Source organism: Barbus barbus (genome assembly GCF_936440315.1).
Source record: "Barbus barbus genome assembly, chromosome: 20".
NCBI lineage: Eukaryota > Metazoa > Chordata > Actinopteri > Cypriniformes > Cyprinidae > Barbus > Barbus barbus.
Genome location: NC_136748.1, coordinates 16,527,122 through 16,548,116, shown reverse-complemented (window position 1 = coordinate 16,548,116; position 20,995 = coordinate 16,527,122).

Below are 20,995 nucleotides of genomic sequence, written 5' to 3'. Positions count from 1 at the left end.
ATATGGTAGAGTACATTGCTTGGAAGAGCGGCCTCCCTAGAGAGGGATAAAATACTATAGTCTATTGACTTTTTTTTTATAAGGGTGTGCTGTCCCAAGCAATATGTGACATACAGTACACAGTGTACTGTGCAGGGTAGTCTCTAGGACTATGTAAAGGATTTTTCAGCTGTTATATCTATGAACTTTGTCCTACAAAGGCTGTAACAGGGATTACATAAGTGAGAATAATTTGAAACATTAAGCAGTTACAAAAAGAAAGGTGAAAAGGTTATTCTGAAAAGAAAGAATAGTTTTCTTCCAATAGTGTACTGTTTGCGTTTATGTGTATGTGCGCATAGAATAAGAGTGTGAATTATTGAACCTTCATCCCTCATATATATATATATATATATATATATATATATATATATGCCAAAGAATAAAGAGTTAACGATTTAATCCCAGTCTGCTCCTCATACAAAGTTACAGTGCTGTTTAGTCGTATGGACTACTTAAAATACTTTCATCTTTGAGGAAGTCTTAAAAAGTGTATATACTAGGAAGCACTAATTCTAAATATTAATATGTTTGGCAAATTTGTAAATTAATACTATACTGGATGGAGCACAGACAATAACATAAAGCTCTGTAATTGAAAATTAATGTTTCCTTCAAAAAATGTATCATTATTTAGATACAAAACTGGAGGTAGGATTCAAGTCAAGTCAAGTCAAGTCAATATTATTTGTATAGCACTTTTAACAATGCAAATTGTGTCAAAGCAGCTTTACATCGGCTTGATATAAAGCTGGGTGGCTTTATATCAGCTTTACAGTATTTAGACAGGTATTTTTTACAGTACTTTGTCGAAATAGTGTCCTTCTCTTCTGGCCAGACAAAATCAGCAATTTAAATCTAGACTACAGCAGAATCAGATTGTGCAAAGGACTCATCTGGTTCCTGTGGTCTTGTCCCGATGGCCGTCTTGGAGACGGTCTTCACTGGGGATCAGTCTCTGCATGGGGCTCATCTAGGTGTCCTGGCTGTAGAGGTCATCTCTAGGTGCTGATCCACCATCTGATCTGGATACAGTCTGGATCTGGGTGGCTACGGTGACCTCGGAATAAGAAAGAAACTGACTAATATTAGCGTAGATGTCATTCTTCTAACGATGTAACAAGTACATTGGGTGTTTTGGGAAGTGTTCCCGGTTCCGGTTGTTACGGGGCGAACGAGATGTGAGACGTGCGGATCCATTTGCGAGGCTTTATTAAAAGGCGAGGTCACAAAACAAGCAAGGTTCATATAATGTCAAACAGGAACATCACAGGCAAGACAAAGAGTAATCCAAGGGCAAGCGTGGGTCAACAATCGGCAAACAATATCCAACAGGGCAAGGCAGAGAGATAATCCAGGTACACGAGCAGTAGTCCAAGAGAGGTGCAAACTGAGGCCAAACGGCAAGGCTAAGGGTAATCCAGGAAACACGGGCAAGAATCAAAACACTAGGCAAGGCAAGGCAATGATAACTGAGATGCTCCGTAGAGTAGCTATCGCTAGGATATGTGCTATACAATACTCTGCCATGACAGAGAGGAAGTCCAAGGCTTATAAAGCGTGTGTGATTGTGTGGTCAGTGAAATCAGCTGTGTGTGTCGTCAGTGCAATGGATCATGGGAACTGTAGTCCAATGGTGAAGTGCCAGTTGTGTAGTGTATTGCAATGGTCCATGTGGTGAGCGGGTGACCTCTGGTGGTGAACGAATGGAAGTTCATGGCCAGGATTCGTGACACCGGTTGACCTAATTAATGCAGCCTAAAAATCCTTTAACGGATTTCAATTTTAGAAATGCGATAGTGTATTATGTGTAAACCAGGTTAAAGAGATGGGTCTTTAATCTAGATTTAAACTGACAGAGTGTGTCTGTTTCCCGAACAGCGTTAGGTAGATTGTTCCAGAGTTTGGGCGCTAAATAGGAAAACGATCTCCCGCCCGCAGTTGATTTTGATATTCTAGGCATTATGAAATGGCCAGAGTTTTGAGATCGCAGCGGACGTGAAGGACTATACCCAACAAACATTAGACGTCGTATGGACGTGCAGATCATGTCTATATTGCGTCGGTCGGTCCAGGACCTACACGACGTGCAAATCTGGTACGATCTGAACGTCAAACTAAGACCCCTTTTGGACGTAGATTCTACATTTAAAATTGACGTCTAGATATTTTTTTTTTTTGGTCTTCTCGGAACATACAGAAAATCATCAGTATAATGAAGTGAAGTGACATACTGCCAAGTATGGTGACCCATACTCGGAATTCGTGCTCTGCATTTAACCCATCCAACGTGCACACACACAGCAGTGAACACACACACACCGTGAACACACACCCGGAGCAGTGGGCAGCCATTTATGCTGCGGCGCCCGGGGAGCAGTTGGGGGTTCGGTGCCTTGCTCAAAGGCACCTCAGTCGTGGTATTGAGGGTGGAGAGAGCGCTGGACATTCATTCCCCCCACCTACAATCCCTGCCGGCCCGAGACTCGAACCCGCAACCTTTGGATTACGAGTCCGACTCTCTAACCATTAGGCCACGACTTCCACGATATAATGAAAATTATATTATTATGATTACATTTAAACAAAAATCTATTTCCATATATACCTTGCACTGACTTAAGTAGGCCTAACATTACGTATTGATATTCGTTTTGTATAAATTGCATCATTTTTTTTTTTATTGTAATCAATATTTCATCAACCAATTATCTGGATTTAATATAGGAAGATAATGAAGAACTTCGGGTGTGGAATGGATTGAATTGCGTAACAAACAAGCAGTTTCCGCAGCCTTTGAGTAAGGCTGAAAGTAGCCTACGTCCTTCTGTTTTTAATAAATTTCTTGAATACATGTCTTAATTAGGCCTACTTAATTCATTGATAAGTTATTGATTTTAGTTGGTCTAAATTAAGTAGATTAGACACAAATTCGCTTATATGGTTTTCCTACACCAGCGCTGTTTATGTGCCTCATAACCGTGCAGCCCAGGTGTGTGTGTGTGTGTGTGTGAGTGCGTGTACATAGTAAATGATTACAAGCTGTTTTGTTGTTGTTGTTGCATATTTAAGATTTCTGTCTTTCCACTTATAGCTGCAGTGATGAAATGGAGCAAGGACGCAACTGAAGAAATGATTAAAAAACATGCTTCGGAGCACCTCAAGCATGCACCAGCAAGAAGCGGGGGAGGGGGACACACATGATAAACAATTATACAATTTAAATTAATATAAATAAATAAGTTTTAATTTAATGCGCCTTGTGTCTGTTTATTTGTCCTATGGATGTCAATATTGGTTGTTCAAAAGATGTCAAAAAAAGACGTCATAAAAACTTTCATTCTGGCTACTCAGGGGACGTCATTTCAACGTCAGACAAAGACGTCCAAAAGATGTACTTTTGCTCAGTGGGTAGTGTGATAAGAGCTCACACAATTACTGAGGTGCCAAACCATTCAGGACCTTATAGGTTATTAGCAAGATCTTAAAATGTATATGATGTTTAATAGGGAGCCAGTGCAGTGTTGACAGAACCGGGCTAATGTGGTCATACTTCCTGGTTCTAGTAAGAACTCTAGCTGCTGCATTTTGAGCAGTGATAATTAAAGGATTAGTTCACTTTTAAAAAAACTTTTGCTGATAATTTACTCACCCCCATGTCATCCAAGATGTCCATGTCTTTCTTTCTTCAGTCGAAAAGAAATTAAGGTTTTTGATGAAAACATTTCTCCATAAAATGGACTTCATTGGGACCCAAACGGTTCAAGGTCCAAATGACAGTTTCAGTGCAGCTTCAAAGGGCTTTAAACGACACCAGACGATGAATAAGGGTCTTATCTAGCGAAACGATCGGTCATTTAAAAAATAAATAAAAAAAGTTAAAATTTTATAAGCACAAATGCTCGCCTTGCTAATACGTAATACGCAATGACGTTGAAAAGGTCACGGTTGACTTAGGCGGACGTACCCCTGGGTACTTATTAAAAAGTCAGTAGGCTTTTTAATATTAAAACACCCAGGATACGCACAAATGGGCATTTTAAACGATAAACTGACACAAAGACATTTGAATATGTGTATATGGTCCTCCTTCCGCACATTTGTAAACACTGACTCGGTACTTCCGCCTAAGTCAACCGTGACCTTTTCAACGTAATTGTGTATTAAACTTTTTTATTTATTTTTTAAATGACCGATCGTTTCGCTAGATAAGACCCTTATTCATCGTCTGGTGTCGTTTAAAGCCCTTTGAAGCTGCACTGAAACTGTCATTTGGACCTTGAACCGTTCGGGTCCCAATGAAGTCCATTTTATGGAGAAATGTTTTCATCAAAAACCTTAATTTCTTTTCGACTGAAGAAAGAAAGACATGGACATCTTAGATGACATGGGGGTGAGTAAATTATCAGCAAAAGTTTTTTTTTAAAAGTGAACTAATCCTTTAAGCAATTTTTATTAGATTTTTTTTTTATTGATTTTATTGCAGTTACAGAAACTGTCTATTTTTGCTCCACCAATGAAAATAATTTCAAACGCAACCACAGCAAAGCTGTGTCTCTGAGCAACATGTAGTTGTGTTAGAATGAATTGGAGTGAATGATTCAATCAGTCACTCACATCTTTATGAATCATTCACTCTGATTGTTACCACCTATTGGTTCAAAGGGAGTGATTAGTCCCACAGTTGGACTAATTTATCAGAACTCTTGAAACACCACTCGGCCAATCAAAGTCGAGGACTGGAAATAACTGTATTTATTAGGTGACCACAGAATAAAAATTAGAGTGTGAAATTACCCATTTAAAAGTATATTTTAAGAATTTTATCATACATACTGAGATACTGTATCACTGGGGCAGTGTCCAGCTACTAATTAACAACTCATATATGTACTTTTAAAGTACTAATATATAGGTAATAATGTTACATTTAGGGGTAATGTAATGGGGGCGAACGAGACGAGCGGATCCATTTGCAAGCTTTATTATACAGAGACGTGGTCAAAACACAGGCAGGGTCAAAACACCAGCAAACAGGTATGGCAAAGACGAGAAACAAGAATAAACCAAACCAGGCGCGAGTCAGTCGACAGCGAACGTTATCCAGAGGGCTTGACAAGAGGGGCAATCCAGAAACATGAGCAATAGTCAAAGTGAAGCACAAACAGAGTCAAAGTGGCTAGAAAACCAGAAATGGGTTCCGCATCGCAGCTAAAACTAGGAGTAATAAACGCAGAATACTGGAACTAAACACAGAAGGGCTCCGTAAGGCCGCTAACACTAGGAGAGTGCTATACTGTGAAAGGAAGTCTGTGGTTTATGTAGGGTGTGTGATTGTGTGATAGTTCTCAGGTGTGAGCGTGTGATTAGTGAAGTGGCTGCTGGGAAATGTAGTCCGGGGTAAATGTGAAACAGTCTGTGCAATGTGAGAGTCAATGTGATGGAGGAGGGACCTCTGGTGGCGAGCGAATGGAAGTCCATGGACCTGATTCATGACAGGTAAATAAAGCAAAAGATTTAGCTTTTTTATCTTATAACACCCCCTGACAGTTTTTTTTATTTTTCTGAGAGAGGGTAAAGTTATAAAATGTTCCATAGGCATTAAAGTAATTAATTAGGTAAGAATAAGCTCCCTTTTAAATTGCTGTTTTATCCATGAGAATATGGAGTTCTGCTGTATAATGACTATAGTAATATGAAGTGATCTTTATATCTAAATACCAGAGGCCTTCTTTTTGCACTCAAATTTCATTTAGCATTGAAAATAACGTGAGCAAGTGAAAGAGACGGGAGAAAAGCCAGTTAAGGAGTATCTGAGAAAGTACATGAATTCTTATTAGATGATGAAGAAACTTTTCTGAAGGTTGAAAAGAAAGAGAGAGAGTGAGAAGGAGTGAGACATAATGGTATTTGACTATGTCTCTCACAGCCATTAACAGCACGCTGAGTATGGTACGTAAATCACAGCTTCATTGTGAAAGTGAAGGTGCTGGTCTTCTCCACAGCAACACTTCATCAAGTGCCACAGTCATTTCCTTATCAAACTCTTAACTGTGAATGTGAGGGGGTCTAATTAGAGTGTGCATGTGTGGTTGTGTCCATAAAATATGGCAAGTAGCTCTTCAAGGGCAAGGTTCATTATCATACATCCTATATAAATGTCTATGCATTCACTGTATATCAGTTCAACTGACTGTTTGACAGTAATATATCCTCTATAAATAGCTTTCCTCTTGTCCTCTTGTGATAGCTTTGCGGTAGAGCCATGACTCTGCTCTTGAAGTTCAACAATGTCGTGCATCTGAATTGCATTATGAAATCCAGTTTTAACCAGCCTGAAAAATGTGTCCAAGACGTTTAATTTAATTACACAACACTTTACGAAATAATTATGATAATGTTTGCAAATTAAATAGGTAGCATGATACTGTGTAATGCTTACAGAGAGCGAATGCATTCCTCTAAATGATTAAAAGGGAAACACTTTGATGTTGAATTATTTCCCATACTTTTAATATTAATTACTTTTAATATTAAATATTGTGTTAGACAGAAAAGGTGGGATATTACTGTTAACAGGACACACACATTTTGAGGAGAAGCAGCCCAAACTAAGAAAAAGTGTTTTAGTAAAGAAAATAAAGCATCATCAAAGAAGATGTTTGTTTATCTCAGTGTGCTAATGGGTAGATGAAAATTTATAAGCATTTATTGGAATTCTCTTTTAAAGTTGGCTGTAATGTCATATTGTTTTATGAATAAACAGATACACTTTAAGGTTTTTGATGTCAAGACCTGTTTGATCAGCCTCACCGATAGATGATAGATAGACAGACAGACAGACAGACAGACAGAAAGACAGATAGATGATAGATAGACAGATAGACAGACAGACAGAAAGATGATAGATAGACAGACAGACAGACAGATAGATGATAGATAGACAGATAGACAGACAGATAGATGATAGATAGACAGATAGACAGACAGACAGAAAGATGATAGATAGACAGACAGACAGACAGACAGAAAGATGATAGATAGACAGACAGACAGACAGATAGATGATAGATAGACAGACAGACAGACAGACAGAAAGACAGATAGATGATAGATAGACAGATAGACAGACAGACAGACAGAAAGATGATAGATAGACAGACAGACAGACAGATAGATGATAGATAGACAGATAGACAGACAGACAGAAAGACAGATAGATGATAGATAGACAGACAGACAGACAGACAGACAGATAGATGATAGATAGACAGATAGACAGACAGACAGACAGACAGAAAGACAGATAGATGATAGATAGACAGACAGACAGACAGACAGAAAGATGATAGATAGACAGATAGACAGACAGACAGACAGACAGAAAGACAGATAGATGATAGATAGACAGACAGACAGACAGATAGATGATAGATAGACAGACAGACAGACAGACAGACAGATAGATGATAGATAGACAGACCGACAGACAGACAGACAGACAGAAAGATGATAGATAGACAGACAGACAGACAGACAGACAGAAAGATGATAGATAGACAGACAGACAGACAGATAGATGATAGATAGACAGACAGACAGACAGACAGACAGACAGACAGACAGAAAGACAGATAGATAGATGATAGATAGCAGAGGTGGAAAGTAACGAATTACATTTACTTTCTACTTCTAATTTTTCAAATATGTAATTTTACTTTTACTTAAGTATATTTTGTTTGAAGTATTGTACTTCGCTACATTTTAAAACACATTAATTACTGAGTAAAAAAAAAAAAAAAACATGCTCCCTGGAAACTACTGCAGTAAATAATGGGCAGGAGAACAAACTGGCGCTAAAATCACAAGAAAGACGCAGACGGACAGGACAGGCGTTAATGATGCAGACCCAGCTGAAAACAAAACCCTGTGGTATTCTGCTGAAGTTGAACTCGAAGGAAATGAAGTGAACCCCTGGCCATGTTTATGCTCTATTATTCAGTCTAAGCTGTGTTTGCCTAAGGAGACCAAACTAGCAGCTTATAAAATCTCGACATCACCCCTTCGCAAGCATGTAGAGGTAAGCTAAATACTTGCATCATTGCATTGGTTAAAATTAAGCTTTGACAGTTTAGCAAAAGGTTTTAAACAAATTTGCCAAAAGGACAGTGGTGCAGAGTGTGCGATATCGTCTGTGATAATATCATAATTGTTGTTTTAACGATGTGCGATTTTACATTATCTGTATTTAGCCAAAAACCAAATAAAACTTTCCTACAGAGTGCCGTGAAGTCTAGATTAGACTAGTGCGCGCACATTTAGAGAGCCTTCACTGCGTGATTCAGTTAAAATGCATTTAAAATGATCACAAAATTTAAGATATAGGGGCAGAACATGTATATATGTATATCATTTCATGCAGTAAATCAATATCACACGAAGAGTGCCGTTTTTTCTCCAAAAATAAGCATGATTACATATATATTTTTTACAACAGTTAAAAAAACAAGAAGTTAATTAAGAGACTTTTAGACACCACATTGCCCGTTTTTGCTCTATTTCGACACCAAAAATAATTCCATACACAGCCACCATAGCAAAGTTTTGCATCTCTGAGCAATGACGTGTTTTCCTGAATGAATCAACTGTTTAAATGATTCGGTTCAATCGCAATGACTCACTTATTAACAGTAACTTGCTGACATCTACTGGTGGTTTTAATTTCACATTTAAAGTATCTTTTGGTTATTATTTTATTTTTTATAATTTCAAACGAGTATTCAACATTTTATGTCTTATATATCAAAACATTATTTCTGCATTTGTAACTGCAGGTTAAATGCATTCATGTCCTGCATTAAACAGTGTGTAACTACATCTAAATGCCACTTCAGATGAAGCTTCTGTGTTTCCTCTGCATTGCAAAGATGAATTTTGTTGATATTGATTTAATTTGCCTGGTAACAGCCCAAATGTCTTATTATTCTAAATAACTGATTCCTTTAATTAAAAACAACTAGTTTGAGATTTATAGGCCTATCCCAGGGGTGTAAAACTCAGTTCCTGGAGAGGCACAGTCCTGCAGAGTTTAGTTCCAATCCTGCTCCAACACACATACCACATAGCTTTCAAATAAACCTAAATGATTAGATTAGCTGGATAAGATGTGTTTAATTAGGGTTATATCTATACTGTGTAGGGCTGTGGCCCTCCAGGAACTGAGTTTGACACCCTTGGCCTATCCAATTGTTGCGTCCCTCCCACTGTTAAAATGTAACTTTTTACTCTGAGTGAATTTTAAATGAGCTACTTTTTACTTTTACTTGAGTAGATTTTTAGACTGGTACTTTTACTTGTACTTAAGTAAAATTTCATTAATGCACTTTTACTTGAGTAGAATATTTTCGTACTCTTTCCACCTCTGATAGATAGATAGATAGATAGATAGATAGATAGATAGATAGATAGATAGATAGATAGATAGATAGATAGATAGATAGATAGATGCATTGTTTATGCTGTGTGCACTTAAGACTGATCCAATCCCCATTTCAGTTCACTGCAGCCCTTTCCAAGGTTTGTATTGAAAAGCGCAGAGGCGTTCATCTACATCATTGTTCTTACTCAGAGAAAGATCTAAATCCTTTGTGCCTGACAGTTACACACTTCTCTTCTTTCGCTCAGACAGATGGTTTCTCTGTAGTCAAGCTGTACTTATAAGAGGAAATTGCACTGTGTGATTACAAGAATCACTGGTGTAATATTAGATCGGGCATTTGATGTTTGCCATTGTTTGACATGATAGTGAGCTGATTTGCTAGAGAGCAGGTGTGTGAGAGTTTGTTTATTCTCTATAGACATGAGGCTGAGGTGTCAATACAAATAGAATCTAAATGAACTGGTCACATGTTGCACATGTGGACAGTAATATAGTATGTTCAACATGAGCAGTAATACCAAATGTCTGTTTGTTTCTACAGCTGCAGGCACCTTTATGTTGTATTTTAATCAGATGAACAGATTTCAACTGTCTCATTTGTTATATGAACATCCCTTTAAAGCTCTCTTGGAAACATTTTATTTTATTTCACATAGGCATTCACTTATCTTAAGATCTTACATAATTAAAATAAAGAGAAAAATAAACATTGAACATTTACATTTTTAATGCTGTTTTGGTGTAAATGACATGTGAGAGTTCAGGGGACAAAAAATTGGTAGAAATGCAATACATTTATATAGTCTGTTGGATGTTGTTAGCTGACAAAGTAATTAATCTAAACTAACAAGAGCATTTAAAAAAATTTAAAAGCAGAAGCTGAAGAAATGCCGCATTTTACACACCCAGCACCTCTGCGTCTGTTTCCTCCAAGGGCTTATGTAATTGGTCTATGAATGAACTTACTCCTTGCTCTCTGAGACAGAGAATAAGTGGTCGAATTTTGATGAAAGGCAGACTCCTATCTCTATATTAAACCCAAGAGATTGTGCTATAATTCCTATCTGCCTCATTAAACTATGCTTGTTTTTAATAGAACCGAAAGCCAGAATTTTACATTGCAGCAGCATCATGAAGTGAATTCTAACATAGTACAAGTCTATATACTTATAATGTCAAAAGGGACATCACTTAATAATCAATTAATTTTAGTTGTAGAGATTGATCGAGTGAAGTTTTTGTCTTCATGCTAGAATAAGGTCAAACAGAACCTCTGGGCAGTTTTGTGTGAAATCAGAATAAAGGGAAGAAGGGAAAAAATAACTAAGAACAAACAAGTATGACATGCTGTTGATATTTTCTTATTAATGTAAATTTAATGCAAAAAGCTGTGCAAAACAACAAGTTGTCTTATTTTAAGCAAACACGTCTTGAGGAAAATAAAAAAGGAATATATTCTTTTATCATCCACAGAAAAACAGAAGATTTGTAATGAGATCAGAGTGAATATATAATTTTCATTTCTGGTTGAGAAAAAATTAATAATGCTGTTCAAAAATTTCAGGTCAGTAAGATTTTTTAAAATGTTTTTACAAGAAGTCCCTACTTGTCACCAAGGCTTGCATTTGTTTGATTATTTACATTATTTGAAATAACTGTTTTATAGTTTAATGTATTTTATAATGTAATATATATTCCTGTGATGGCAAAGCTGAATTTCCAGCAGCCATTTTTCAGTGTCACATTATCCTTTAGAATTCATTATGCTTACTTGATGCTCAATGAATATTTCTTATTTCACCATTGTTAAAAATAGTTGTGATGCTGAATATTTTTGTGGAAACTGTGATACATTGTTTACAGGATTATCTGATCAGCATTTATTTTATTTTATTTTATTTTATTTTTCCATTATAAATGTCACTTTTCATCAATTTAATGCCTCCTCGCTGAACAAAAGTTTTTAAATAAATAAAAATCATACTGACCCTAAACAACTGAACCATAAATGAAGAAAAATTACACATTGTTCCAACAGTGCCATTTTGTATCTGGTAACTCATGCTGAAGGTTATGGACTGTATAGTAGGCCTATATCTGTAGGATGCAACAGAACTCAAACCTGAGGGCAAGGCAGCCCAGAGTGGCATATAGGCATGCTGTAGGGACTTACTGATGAAAGTCTCTGCGGTTAACCCTGCACTGAGAGGTGCCTGTCTGCTTGGTTTAATGAGAGAGGCAATTTGTCCCTTTTTTACACAGTGATTGCCTAGTTCCAGAGTAAATCACTTTGCTGGTGTATTCTTTTCCATGAGGACAGAACATACCAGGAGTTTTGAAATAGCCAGAGGTAATGATAGTATCTTGACTGTAACTGAGCGCAGTTTATCTTTTGCAAATCGCTCAGTGAAAAAAAAAAGAGTGTTGCTTCTTTCAGTCGTCCCTTTGTAAATATAATGTACCTGCTTTTGTAATCCACATAAAAATGTACTTAAGTGTTATATAAAGAGCTGATAAACTCTCTGTAACTGTAAATACTTCTGAGAACAGAGGAGATGCTCAAACTATCACCTTAATGACATGAGACAGCAATCAAGTCTACAGTATGTGCGAGAGCTTGCGAGAGTGTCTACCGCTGATACCAACATTTCAAAGCGTTGAATGTACTGCAGAAACTCATTTGCATCCTTCCACCATAGAGCCCAGATGTTAGGAAAGCACTGAAGAAAACAGCAATCAGAGCTAAGTGGATCATATGCCCACAATCTCAACATAGAATCGCTTTTGCATTGCAGAACATCTTATCCATCTTATCCTTAGCATAATGCATAACAACAACGCAAACTGGGGCCTTTGAATGAAGCAGATTTTCCATCTGCTGGAATAGTCTTGCTTGTATGTAAAGTCTATAGTGAAAACACTGTGATGTGATGGATCAGATATAAAAAATGTTTTCGGTTTATTAATTAATGGTAGGTAGATCTGAGCATATTTTGCAAACCAGTATTAATTTCATTAACAAATCATTTTCATCAACAACATTTTTTTTCACTGTCAAGAACGAGGTGATAACTAAATAAAAAACTGTTTTAAATGACAAAAACTGTCACTAAATCTATTGACCGTTTACTAATAAAAATGAGATGAAAATGTTAGAAAGGGACATTTAGGAAGAGATCCAATCAGTCTTGTTTGTTCAAATCAATCATTCATATTAACAGGATAATAGATGTTTTATCCAGAAATAGTTGGAAGTTTTAGAGAAACGCATAATTAATGCATTAGAATTTTACTAAACCTATTAGACAGCTAAACCTAATGGAGACTAAAATCTATTTTATATTTACATAGTCGACTATACCAAGACTAAAATACAACTAAAGCTAAAATAATTCAGATGACTAAAATGTCTGATTATATATATATTATATATATATATATATATATATATATACACTGCCGTCGCTCAAAAGTTTGGGATCATTAAGATTTTTTATGTTTTTTTAAGGGAGTCTCTTCTGCTCGTCAAGGCTGTATTTATTTGATCAAAAATACAGAAAAAACAGTAATATTGTGAAATCTTATTGCAATTTCTTATATTGGTTTCCTATTTTAAGATACTTTAAAATAGAATTAATCTCTGTGACGCAGCGCTGAATTTTCAGCATCATTACTCAAGTCTTCAGTGTCACATTATCCTTTAGAAATCATTCTAATATGCTGATTTATTATGAGTGTTGAAACTGTTTTGGAACGTGATACTTTTTTCTTTGATTCTTTGATGAACACAAAGTTAAAAAGAGCTGCATTTATTCAAAATAGAAATATTTTCTAACAATACAAGTCTTTACCATGACTTTTTATTCATTTAACACAATTTTTTACTTTTTGTTCTTTTTAACTTTATTAATCAGAGAATCCTAAAAAAATATATCACAGGTCCCCCCCCCCAAAAAATATTAAGCAGCACAACTGTTTCCAACACTGATTATAAATCAGCATATTAGAATGATTGCTAAAGGATCATATGACACTGAAGACTGGAGTAATAATGCTGAAAATTCAGCTTTGATCACAGAAATAAATCATATTTTTAAAGTATATTAAAATAGAAAACTGTTCTTTTAAATTGCAATAATATTTCACAAAATAACATATTTTCTGTATTTTTGATCAAATAGATACAGCCTTGATGAGCAGAAGAAACTTCTTTAAAAAACATTAAAAATCTTATTGATCCCAAATTTTGACCCGCAGTATCTCTGTGAGAAATACAGCAAGCGGAGTGATACATGATACAAACAAACAGTGAAGCGGTTGGAGGAGCTCTGTTATCACTCATATATATATATATATATATTTATACAGATACAGTATAAAATTATATAGGTGTAAGGCCTATATATTCTGTTGCATATGCAAATTGCGTCTTGCTTTTTAAAAACATTACTAAACCAAACAGTTAATTTTCATGTCGATTCTGCAAATTCATTAAAACATATTTAATATATCTCTTGCATCAGTGCATTAACATTTAGCTCCATGACACACTGCCTGAACAGCAGCACACTGACATCTGGATCTGGTATCAAAATGATGATAACATTCTGTGATATACTGTATATTGTACTATGGTACTTTTTAGTTTACCACATAAGCCCAGCTTATATTGATTTTTCCAAGCTAATGTTACAGATACAGACAGTACTGCCCCTTTATTGGAAGACTGTCTGAAAGAAACACAAATAGGTGGTCCTGCCCCAGTTTCAGACTTCTAGGAAATTCTTCTGAGCTCTAAATTATCTTCCCCTTTATCTGTGCCTCCTGGCTGAAACAGACAGACTCAAAGTAAAAACAGTCGGCCTTCTACCCAGCTCACTGCTGTACCAGACAAAGAGAGATACTGCAGTACATCAGCAGTGACTCTCTCACTGAATAAAATTTTAAAATTTCATTGTAACAAGAAGAAAATGGATGGAAATCACAGCAGTCAAAGGGTAGAACTCATATGACTTTAATATGGTGCCATCTCTCTCTAATTTCAATGAATGTGAAATGTGCCAAGGAGATGAAGATGCATGACAGATTCTTGATAAAAAATGTCAAGTTTTTCAGGATGGTGTTCATTACTTTAACTCTGAGGATCGTGCGGAAGAGTTACAATTATCCTACCTGATCATAAAGGTATAAATAAAGCTTGATTTAGCACTCGGTGAGTCAGTGATTATTTGTTTACCAATTCAAATTAGTTTTTTTTGTAATGGTAAATTTCTTTCCTTAATTGCAGAACTTGCTAATTGCATTTTTTTATTTTTTTATTTTTTGGAATAAGACCAAAAGCTGTAATGAAGGAAAGTAAAACAGAAAACATTTTACATTAATATTATAATAATAAAAATTGGACCCCTTCTACAGTACAGTGAACAAAGATAACAACAGACAGAGAATAGCATTCCATTTGTTACCTTTTTACACATATTTTATTGTTGACATGCATTTGTCAAACTGAACCATTCAATTTGGTCAGTAAGATTAAATTTGACCAATCTACCACAAATCTACAGATTTGGGGTCAGAAGATTTTTTAAAGGAAAAGTGATACTTTTATTCAGCAAGAATAAATTAAATTGATCAAAAGTGACAAAGACATTTATAATGTTTCAAAATGTATTTTTTAAATAAATGCTGTTTTTACGAACTTCCAAAATAATGTATTATGCTTTCCACAAAAACCTTAAGCATCACAACTGTTTTTAACACTGACCAAATCAGCATATTAAAATAATTTCTGAAGGATCATGTGAAACTGGACTTCTGAAAATTCAGTGTTGTCATCACAGTGATAAATTACTTTTAAGGTTACTATAAACCAGCGTTTGGTCCCAAACTAGCCTACTGAGTGACAGCTTAATTTAGGCTAAATTAACCTTAAAATTTAATTTGACCTCCTAAGGTTTACAGTCAACATTTTCAAGGTTAAGCAAGCGCCACGGTTCACCAACCATTTATTGAATAAGAAACATGTTTTAGTACCCTGTTTGTTCCAGAAATAGTGTATGTCACAAACTGGGCAAGACAAACCGCTATAATATCCAGGTGCTCTGTAGTTGCAAGTGAGAGGATTTCTTTGGATGGCGATGTTTTTTTTGTGTGTCACACACTCTGAGGTGCTCGGTCACATGTGTGCTCACATTCGGACAAAGAGAGTATAAATCTGCCACAAGTGACCTCCATTTGTCTTCAGTGAAGAAGGATCTGTCGCTGTTCACTATACAGGCCAATCCCCACAAGACCATCAAACGTCTTACAGAAATATGAGAATGGAGAAAGCTCCCCAAAATTATAAAATGTTGGTCACAGTGACCAAAGTCATGGCTATCTGCTTACACTGAACATATGAGTGAGGGAGAATATTTTATTAAAGTTATTATTCGGCAGAAATATTATTCTCTCAATGGTATTTTTCCACCCAAAAATAGGTGAACAGGCAGAGTGAGACTAGTCCCTTAGCACAATTTGACATAGTTGTGTGGACACATTCTGATTTGTGACACATACTTGTAACGAGTCATCAAAACTTATGTTGGTCGATTTCCACCACCTCCGTTATGCTACCAATCTCTGTGACGGTGTGATGATAAATCGTCTGGGTGCAGAGGCAGATCGTGTCTCCAGGTTGCTGTAGGAATGAGTTATGGGTGATTGACAAACCCAGCAGTCCCACTGCCATGACTCAACCTCTCTGAGAATCTTAAGACGCTGGTCAGTCAGTTCTAAGACAGCCGGACAATCACACAGACCTGAGGCTGGGTTAAGACCACTCACACCGGTACAATGCTAGTCTCAGACTCAAATGACTTACCCACAAACCACCCACAGCCTGTTCACTAACCATCTGATGCATAAGGCACACTGAAATGGAAAGAATCTGTTCCAGTCTGGCTTGCAGGCTCCTGGAAGTCTCACCACACTTATAGTCCAACTTAAAGGGATAGCTCACCCAAAAATACAGTACAAAAGAAGATATTCTGACAAATGTTTTAACTGTTTTTGCACATACCATGAAAGTCAGTGGAGTCCGAAACAACAGTGGCTCTCAGTGACTTTCATTGTATGCACAAAATAACACTGAGAAATGTTTTTTAAAATATATTTTAGTTTGTGAAAGAAAAAAGTTTGTGACGCAGGTTTGAAACATCATGTAGTGAAAACATTTCACTTTCATTTTCTTTATCTTAATTTGATGAGATGCCATTAGTTTTATTTGACTTAAACGGATAGTGCACCCAAAAATGAAAATTCTGTCATTAATTACTCTCTCTCATGTTGTTCCAAACCCGTGAGACCTTGACCGGGAAACAAATAAAGATATTTTTGATGAAATCCGAAACCTTTCTGACCCTCCATAGACAGCAAGGCAACTACTTCTTTCAAGGTCCAGAAAGGTAGTAAGAGCATCAATAAAATAGTCCATGTGACATCCGTGGTTCAACCGTAATTTTATGAAGCTATGAGAATACTTTTTGTACACAAAGAAATTACATGAGGATGAGTAATTAATGACAGCATTTTCATTTTTGAGTGAACTATACCTTTAAGGCCCGTTCATACATATAATTATAGCGATAAAGAAATAGTTTTAAAAATCATTCTAAATGTAAAAGAATAGCAGAGTCCACAACTATAATAATAATGACAGTGGAAACAATATCGCTGGAATCACTTTCACAACAGCTGATGAACAATAAAAACATTGAGAGCCAATCAGAATCCACTCTGCTTTAAAGAGCACAAGCCTACAACCGAAGCACAAGCTCTGCTCTCCAGCATAATAGTAACTACCACAACTTCACCATAACAGAAAGCTTTCTACATATCCAACAAATTCGAACATTAAATAATAGCAAGCAAGTTACTAAAAAACGCAGAAAATGTCAGAATTAAGTGATATTTCATCTCTAAATTGAGTCTCTTGGAAAGCATGTTGGGAACTAGAAATCTATGAAGTTTCAATTGCCAACACAAAAAGATTTAGTCAACTTCCAATTTATTAATTTAATTGGATTGAACGTAACGGAATTTAAATTGTGATAAAATGTTCAAGAAATGTCTTCCTTTAACTCGTTTTAATAAAGTTAACCAATCAGCAGAGTGGAGGTCACAGCATTTCATCAGCCAATTTCAGGAAAGAGTTGTTCACGTTGGTCTTCCTTTCAAAGGGGCAATTCTTGACTACAATAAGCTGTGGAATATATTATTTCCAGAAATAACTTAATTTTAATAGTATAAACACAAGTTTTTAGGATTCTGCCTCTGAAGAGTTATCTAATGAGTAAACACAAAGTATTCATTCATAACTGATGCTATAGCAGCACATGAATGGTGACTGAAGGTCAGACCTTTCCCATTATTTTTGTCTTGGAATAGCTTAACCAGGCAGTTTCCTCCATATAGATTTCAATTTCCATTAGTTTCCATACCCACCCAGACCATCAAGACCAACAGATTGGCCTCATTATTCCCATTAAATCAAATTGTTAGACTTTCCAGCAAAACCTCTTTAAAATTGCCCATCGTTTTATCATTTGTCATGTCCAGGAGTCAATGTTTCTAGAAGATAAACACTATAAACATAGGTCAGCATAACAAGCTAGATTGCGCTTGGAAACCATTTACTAGACTTGATGAAATAGCTCTGTTGTCAATACTTCAGTCATTTCCTTTTAGTTTTTTTTTACGTGACCTGTTATATAAATTTCAGTGGTGATATTTCTTTGAAAAAGAACTAGTTTAATTCAAATCACAATGTCTAACAAATGTTGAATCAGTCAAGTTTGAGACCTTGTGTGACATTCCAGATGTCCAAGTCTAGAATGTGAATCAGTTTGGCAGATGATAATAATGTCTGTGTCACTCCTAGATGAAAAATAATGTAGTTTCATAAAGGTGACTTTGGAAGGTTGGAACATCCAGCATTCACATTATTCGTATCGCAACAAAATGATCAATAGTAGCTGTTAAAGGATTGTGTTAGATAAACTCAGCAGACCATGAAAATGATTGCAGTGTAAGAGCTACATAAAAAAAACTGTGTATTACTTTCACATGGAACTTCCTCAGTGCATTTATAACCTTAACCCAACATATTTAATGTCTCTTATGGCAACAGACCATCTGATTTCCAGTGGACGGAGAATATGGAGATCAAACAGGCTTCCTCTCTGCATGGTATGAACATTTTCTCCACCTCCTGCCGAGTCCTGGATGCTTAGTATCAGTTCAAATATTAGCAGCACAGCGGGGTAACAGAGACATGTTTAGATCTCAAGGATACACACAAATAGACACATACACTAGTCGAACTTGTTTTAGCACAGCCTGGCAGGGTGTGAGGAGTCTGCAGTATGACATATTGTTACCAAAATGGAATAATGGTAAGAGGGTCAATGACAAATTTGGATGTCTGGGATGTTGAAAATCTCTAAAAAAGCAAGTTCTTAAAAATGTAGAAGACTTTCAATATTAATATTTTTTTTTTACATTGAAACCATGTTTAATCAGAAGTCATTGTCTGTATGAATTTAATTTAAACATATGTAAATAACCTAATAAAAAAGTGAAAATAAAATAAATAATCTAACAACTTCTTTAAAGGTTTTGCTGTGATTGGCCTAAATGTGTCAACTGAGAATCAATCCCATCAGAATGTAATCTTACATGTTTCCTTTTGTTCTGCTTCTTTGTGAACAAGAGCCTGCCCTTTTCCCAACATCTTTTGAATGCTTTGACATCTCTGACATTTGTGTTGTCAGACATTTTTGTGTGGCTGGATATGTACATTATGAACACTGACATATCAGAAGTCAGAAAGATCTTTATTACAAAGTACACACACAGGGAATTTGGCTAATATTCTTTTCATAACCATCTTTGGATTTTGACAGGATGTACTTTAGGCAACCAAATACAGTTATCCAAAAAGACGCCAGTGAATGCTTTGCCAAATGCTCTTTAAGTAAAGCATTTTTTGTTGAATTTTACATTTTTAGTAAGAGAAAAAAAGTGAATGTAGCTATTTTGTACACATTATTAAATATTAAAATGTTGGAATAAATTCATCAGAAAAATTTAACTTCAGTTAATGACAATATAGATCAAAGTAATTTACAGCAATAATTGCTCTCTGTATTGTAAGTTTTGAATAATTTCAACACTGAATAACTGAATTTATTTACATAAATGTAAATGTTCATGAGGCTGAGGGTCACGTCTTTGAAAGATACAAAGTTTTGTTTTCAGTACTTAGTGAAAGGTAGGTCAATTCGGTCTTTATCATATAAACTCATCACATAGTGCGACATGAAAAAATAATGCTGAGAGATAAAAAGATGCTGACAGTCAAAAGTCTACCAAGAAAGAAAATGAAAATGAACTGTGTTCAACTTAATAATGCATCAAGATCAAGTTCAGTTTTCCAGCTAGCACCTAGTTTTTGCATATGGTAATGATGGATCTGTGCAGATTTACTGAGGATTAGAGCTGAAGCAGAACTTAGAAAGTGGAGCTCAGCAGAGCCTCACTTACTTAGGTTTCTGTCACTTGAATCTAAATGTAAATACAAATAGGCCTAAGCTGGATCCAAGGTTGGATCCAACGTAACTGTACTTTTACTGTAATATATAACGAAGAGGTTACACAATACAGGAATATATGCATGTAATAGGCATGTATACATTTGATAACACATCAAAGCAGAAAGATTTTAGGCGTTTTATGTTTGGCAAGCTATCATAGAGCCAATGCACTGTCCATTTTCAGGCGCATATAAATGTTTCTGTATAAATAACCAGGGAAATGAGAAAGAGAAAAAGCATTATCTCCTTTTCTACCCCTTTGCCTGCCCTGACAGAATTACTGACATGCTCTCCTGTGACATGTGAGTATTTCATTTGTCTCATCATGTACCTAAAATTGATCTGTTCTCTCTGCCATGGCACTGGTGCAATTCTAAAAATGTAATTGGACGTATTTTTAGGAGATACATTAAATAAATGGCTCAGATGTAGGCACAAAATAAATAAATGTTCCTGAATAAACCAGGAAACACATCCAAATTAAGTATGAAATGAGACTGTCCTTTGTTCGCCTGTAATTATGTAATATTTTACAGCAGAACTGACAAGCAAATCCCACCGCATCTTTTAATTCAGTAATCAACACAAGCTGCGCTTTCATTTCGATGGATGTTCCCTTGTAAAATCCTCTTTCCTCGACCCTGAAAGCTGCTCAACTCCCAGATTAAGCAAAATTACAGGCCTGGGTAGAATCAGGTCAATCAGGCTCCAATTAGGTTTTGTAGGCTTTTAATAGGAGATAATTAAGAATATGCAAGAAATGTGTCTTTTTTCCTCACAGATAAATGATTTTTTGCAAATTGCTTTAGCAGTTACATAAAGAATTTTACCTTATTTAAACCAAAAACAATAACATTCTTTATTATAGTTTGGATCATATAAC